The sequence below is a fragment of the Capra hircus genome, chromosome 3 (genome assembly GCF_001704415.2).
Source record: "Capra hircus breed San Clemente chromosome 3, ASM170441v1, whole genome shotgun sequence".
Lineage (NCBI taxonomy): Eukaryota > Metazoa > Chordata > Mammalia > Artiodactyla > Bovidae > Capra > Capra hircus.
The window spans coordinates 68,361,481-68,368,436 of record NC_030810.1 but is presented as its reverse complement, the minus strand read 5'-3'; the positions used below and the strand labels follow the sequence as shown (position 1 = coordinate 68,368,436).

General features: G+C 39.3%; 1 pseudogene; it reads left to right on the top strand.

Annotated features, from left to right (window-relative positions):
- LOC102179534 lies at positions 1,886 to 3,211 on the top strand (annotated as a pseudogene).

Below are 6,956 nucleotides of genomic sequence, written 5' to 3'. Positions count from 1 at the left end.
TCACCTGTTATTCTTCCTGTAATAAAATGCTATCATAAATAATTTTTCCAGAATTTTCTAATGATCTTTCAATAACTAAAAACTATTCAGCACTTGAGCACTTATCTTCTGTAAGATTATATATGTAGTACTGATGATGATGGACAAATTAAATGACCCTTTCTTATAAGTATCCTAAACAAGTAGAAAAGAAGGACAGCTGAGAATGATTTTGACCCATTCACCTCTGCAACCTACTCACAGCACTCTCACTGAAACTCTTTCTCCCATAGTAAACTACCAGTGTCAGTATATTCTGAATAGCTCAGCGCATTTCCTTGAGAGCAGCCCCTCACCTGCCTATGACAGCTTTATTCACCTGTAACTAGCAGCTATAGGAGAAATCCATTTTCCTTTAAGATTATAGTACTAATAAATAATTAACTATTTGAGAAAAGGGCGAAAGTGTTGTTGATTATTTTTTGATAATAAAAATGGTGTTCATAGATATCTAAATACTATGTTCAAGAATTGGAAGACTAAATATTGTTGAGATGGCAATTCTCTCCAAACTGATCTATAGATTCAGTGCAAAGCAATCCTTAACAAAATCTCAGGAGGCATTTTTTTTTTAGTAGAAATTGAAGCTGACCCTAAATTTATGTGAAAATGCAAAGAAACTAGAATAGCTACAACAATTTTGAAAAATAAAAAACACGGAAGACTTTCACACCTTATTTCAGGATGATACTATGAAGCTATAGTAATCATAAAAATATGGTTTCAGCATAAGGATAGACATACAGATCAATGCAACAAAATAGAAAGTCACAATTAGACATAGGTTAACTTTTTTTCAAAGGTGCTGAACTAAATCAATAGGAAAGAAAAAAATTTTTTTTCAAATAATGGTACTAGTATAATTGGACATCTTTATGCAAACAAAACAAAATTTTGATTCTTACCTCACTCATACACAAAACTTAACTCAAAATATATCAGTCTATAATATATAAGAGCTAAAACTTTGAAACTTTTAGAAGAAAACATGGGAAAAAATTTGTAACCTTGGGTAAGCAATAATTTCTTAGATATGACACAAAAAGCACAAATAATAAAATTTTAAAATGGATAAATTTCAAGTAATCCAAATTAAAATTTTTTGGTTTTCTCAGGGCACCATTTAAAAATTAAAAAGATAAGCCATAGACTGAGAGAAATTATTTGTAAGACATATGTTTCATAAAGGAGTTGTATCCGAAATACATAAAGAACTCTTATAACTCAACAGCAAAGATAATTCAACACAAAACATGGGCAAAAGCTTTGAATAATCACTTCACTCAAGATATACAGACTGAATAAGCATATGAAAACATGCCCAGAACCATTAGTCATACTGCTGCTGCTGCCGCTAAGTCGCTTCAGTCGTGTCTGACTCTGTGCGACCCCATAGACGGCAGCCCACCAGGCTCCCCCATCCCTGGGATTCTCCAGGCAAGAACACTGGAGTGGGTTGCCATTTCCTTCTCCAGTGCATGAAAGTGAAAAGTGAAAGTGAAGTCGCTCAGTCATGTCCAACTCTCAGCGACCCCATGGACTGCAGCCTACCAGGCTCCTCCGTCCATGGGATTTTCCAGGCAAGAGTACTGGAGTGGGGTGCCATTGCCTTCTCTGATTAGTCTTATTAGATAAGTGCAAATTAATATCACAATGATACACTGCTACACACTCACTAGAATGGCTAAAGTAGAAAACTGACAATACCAACTGTTGAAAAGGATTTGAAAAAATTGGAGCCATCACACACTACTTTGGAACAATTTAGCAGTTTCTTTAAAGTTACCATATAGTTGGTCTCTGGGCCACAAGTGCAGAGAAAGCACTTGAGAAGGAGCAGCCAAGGATGTCGTCTGTGTGGATCACAGCAGCGGTGGGCCTTGCCCTCCCTTGGCAGACCGAGTTGGTAAAAAATGCTCTGGGATGATTCTTCATTGTTGCAAGGAGCCTTCATGCCTCTCATTCTCATCTTCAGATGACTGGCACTGCTGAGGTGTCCTCTCTTTTTGAAGAGCATATTCTTGCAGCTGATGCCTCTGCTGATCTTGAAGAGACTGGGCATGTCGTACATATTGGTGATGATACTGCCCATGTACATGGACTAAAAAATGTTCAAGCAAAAGGAATGGTAGGGTTTTATTCAGGTTAAAGGGTATGTCTCTGAACTTGGAAGCTGATAATATTGGTGTTGTTGTGTTTGGAAATGATGAGCTAATTAAGGAAGGAGATACTGTGATGAGAACTGGAGCTACTGTAGATGTTCCAGTTGGTGAGAAGCTGTTGGATCCTGCAGTAGATGCCCTTGGTAATGCCACTGATGGAAGGGGTCCAGTTGGTTCCAAGGTCCAAAGGCAAATTGGCCTGAAAGCCCCTAGGATCATTCCTCAGATCTCTGTGTGGGAACCAATGCAAACTGGCATTAAGGCTGTGGACAGCTTGGTGCTGAATGGTTGCGGTCAGCATGACCTGATTATTGGTGACCGACAGACTGGCAAAATGTCATTGCTATTGACACAATCATTAACTAGAAATGATTCAACAATGGAAATAATGACAAGAAGAAGCTATACTGCATCTACATTGCCATTGGTCAAAAGAGATCCACTGTTGCCCAATTAATAAAGACACTTACAGATGCAGATATCATGAAGTACACCATTGTGGTGTCAGCTACTGCTGCAGATGCTGCCCACTTCAGTACCTGGTTTCTTATTTTGGATGTCTCATGGGAGAATATTTTAGGGATAATGGCAAACATGCTTTGATCACTTATGATGACTTATCCAAACAGGCTGTTGCTTATCATCGATGTCTCTGCTGTTCTCCTGACCCACTGGTCATGAGGCCTATAAGCCTGGTGATGTCTTCTACCTGTACTCCAGTCTGCTAGAGAGCAGCTGAAATGAATGATGCTTTTGGTGGCTGCTCCTTGACCGTTTTACCAGTCACAGAAACACAAAATGGTGATGCGTCTGCTTATATTCCAAGGAATATCATTTTCATCACTGATGGACAGATCTTCTTGGAAACAGACTGATTCTAGAAAGGTATCCATCCTGCTATTAATGCTGGTTTGTCTATATCCTGCATCAGATCTGCTGCCCAAACCAGGGCCTTGAAATAGGTGGCAGGTACTGTGAAACTGGATTCATCTTCCTCAAACTCACTATAATAGTGATCTTCTTGCTGATGGCTCTCAAATGTCTATCTCCAGCCCAGGCTGTATCCTTGAGCCCCAGATCTGTATGTACAACTGTCGACTTGACATTTTCCATATCTCTTCTTAAGGATATCTCAAACTTTGCTCCCTCCAGATTCTGAATGTGTGAGTTCTTACTGCCCCATCTGAAAAAGGAGAAAAACAGAAGGAAGGAAAGAGTAACACTATAACCCATGCAGTTGTATAACCTGGAAATCTAATAATCTGGTTCATTGTTTTCTCTCTCCTCCAACCCACATCTGAGCTCAGAATAAATTAAGAAATAAGAGTGAGGAAAATAGAAATCAATGTGTCAGCTTTCCTACTGATGAAGGCCAGACTGAAGAATGTGGTGTAAGCGTGTGGCAAAAATGAGTTTCCAAACCCCAGCTTTAGGAAGATTTACCAATCCTGTCCCTGATAGCACCAGACCCCTGGAGCCTTCCCCTTAGAAGGACAGGTTCTTTATTAAAAAACTTGCCCCTCTGCAGACCAAGAGCCCATGCTCCCTGCAGGCAGTCCAGGCTTAAAGGAAAAAGAGGAAAGGCTGAAACTTGCAAGCCCAGTTACTCATCCAAGCTCATCAATCATGTGAAAGGAGTATGAGACAAGGCAAGAAGAAGCCAGGAAATTTTAAGGAAAATACCTCTTCGTGGAAACCAGAGGAGTAGGGAGGCATCACTCTCCTCAGACATCACTCTCCTCATAGGCTTTGCAATATCAAAGCCTATTGATTTCATGTCCAAAATATCTCTGACAGCATTACCTTCTCTCCATTTCTATTACCACCTCCCTGATTCAAGCTAATATCTCTCAGCTAGATCTCTGCAATAGCCTTCTTACCATTTTAACTACTGGAAACAACTGTTCTCACCTCTTTCCTGTCTGTTCTCCACACATCACCCAAAGTGATTTTCACGAGGCAAATCTGATCATATTTTTTTCTTCCCATCCTTTCTCCTTTCCCTCTTATCCATGGTTCTTGGACCTAGAGTAGGGGGTTGAGAAGATTTCAATGAGGATGTGACTTCTAAATGAGACCATAAGAATGACTGAGAATGATTTGGGAGAATGGGAATTCTAACATGTATACTGTCATGTAAGAATTGAATCGCCAGTCCATGTCTGACGTAGGGTGCAGCTTGCTTGGGGCTGGTGCATGGGGATGACCCAGAGAGATGTTGTGGGGAGGGAGGTGGGAGGGGGGTTCATGTTTGGGAACGCATGTAAGAATTAAAGATTTTAAAATTAAAAAAAAAAAGATACAACAGCAAATGAACATTAATTGTATAAAAAAATAAATAAAAGTCTGCAGAACTAAAAAAAAAAAAAGAATGACTTAGTATAGTTAGATGAAAAAAACAGGGAGCAAAGCACTGCAGGCCCAGGGAACAGCAAATAGGAAAATGTAAAAGGTAAGCAATAGCCTGGATAGAGTGTACTGGCAAAAGAAAGTTTCAGAATGACTGGAAATAGGAGAGTGATAAGCAGACAGCTTGGTAAAGAGTTTGGAATTTTTCCCAAGGGCAGTGGGAAGGCTTTGAAGGGCTTTAAATAAGGTAATGACATAGGTGGATTTGCATTTTCTGGCTGCTGTGTGGATACTGGATTAGGTGGGAAAGCAATAGATGAAATGTGGGGAGACAATATGAAAGTCATGCTTTATGGTGGTGTCAATGAGGATAGTGAAACAAACAGCCATCTATCTATATCTAAGAGGCAGAGAGAACAGACTTGGTGATGCGATGACTGAGGGAGAGGGTAGAGTCAGGAATGACGGGCAGGTTTTTCACTTGTAGAGCACTTGAGAGGATGAGAGTACATTTACTGGGAAAGGGAGCACTGGAAGGGGCTTTGGAAAGGAGACAAGCTGGTTTTGGACATTCTAATTTTGAGGTGTTCTTAAGACAACCAAGTGAAGATATTCACTAAATAACTGAAAATATGAGTAAGTTGGAAATAAGAGGAGTGTGTAAGAGAGAGCTGACATGGATATAAAAATTGAGGAGTTATAATTTAGATAGCAATTTAAACCTCAATAAAATTATTGATGATGAATGAGATGCTTAAGGAGAGCAGATGAATTAAAAGCATCTTAGACAGTCTTAAAAAAAAGAAAAAAAAAAGAAAAGCATCTTAGACCGTCTTGAGGAACTCCAGCAAATAGTGGTAAAGGAGAAAGACCCCACAAAGGTCACTGAGATGGACCTATCAGAGACACTGCAGAAAAACCAGGAAGGAGTGTGCAGTGCCACAGAAGTCAAGGAAACTCTGTTTTTAAGATGAAGTACCCTCTTATACTAACGGTCCAATTTCTACCATCTACATCTCAGTTTCTAGAAAGAAACAGATCTAAAATATTTTCATACACTGAGGCTTTTTTGTTCCATCTTCCTAGAATGTTCTTTTTCTGCTTTTAGAAAAAGAGAAAAGTTTGTGTTTAACTTTTTTTTTCTTATTATTTCTTAGGGCACCTTTCACAATTTACTAGTCAATTGCTTCTTTGTTTCATCATGACCAGCACAATACCTGGCACACAGTGGGAGTTCAGTGAATGTTAGTTGAATGAATGAATGACTGAATCAATCATATAGATAATATTAAGAATTTCTATCACTTATTGAATATTTACTATTTCTGGACACTTGTGCTATTGCTTGATTTATAATAACTATTTTAAGCCTTACAAAAACCCCATGAAGGTGCATGATTACCCCCATTTCATAGATGACAAAACTGAGGGTAAGAGAGAGAAGTAACTTCTTCAAAGTCACATAGTTCTTAAGTTGCCAAGCTGCAATTCACAAACAAGCCTGCCTGATTCCAAAGTCCATTCTTTTAACTGCCATCTCTCCCTAGAGAAGTAAACATTCACATTTTACAGACATCTGTGGAGGAGACATTTTCAACTGGCAGCTTTCCCAGTTCATCTCAAATCATAGCACATAATCAACAGCCTGCTCTTGTTCCAAGAATGGTTTATTTTGAGCCCCTACTGAGTCGCCCTCCCTACCTGAAAAACAGTAAGATTTTCTTTCATTCCCTCACCTAAGGCTGCTTGCTTGATTAAACCCTGGCTTCCTAAGCAGGAGGTCTCTCTTGGGATCAATACCCTACTTCTTTTTTCCCCTTCCTTACAGTTCTTATTCTACTTGATTCATAGGAATATCTAAGAATCCTTAGCTTGAAGTGCCAAGAGTGGTTTCCTACATAGCAGCTCCTAGTTTTGGACTGTAGTCAACATACTAGAATGTGAGCTTTATGAGGGCAGGGACCTTGTCAATCTTGTTCATAGAATTGTGCCCAGTGTCATGAGCAAGTGTGATTTCCAGCATCCAGTGGGAACATGATAGATAAAAGTTGGCTGAATCAGTCTGATGGTGGTGTAGTCCCAAACTTGGCTTTCACAGCAAGATAGACATGCTGTGGTCTGGTGCTTTACAGAGGGTAAAATCACAAACTCATGGATGCCAAGTACCTATCAAAAGCTCAACTGAGAAAAACTGTTTTCATGAAGATCTGCCTGAAGGCTCTGCTGGTCAATGCTTTTAGATACAAAAGGAATCCGTGAGGGGAGACAGAGTGAGTTGGCTTTGGGAGGAGGGGAAATTCTTCACAAGCCACCGTAGAAAATTCACAAAGTAATCTGTTTTAAGAATGAATTAAAGTTATTTATATAAGTATTCTCTGATTATTTATCTAAATAATCATGAGGAAG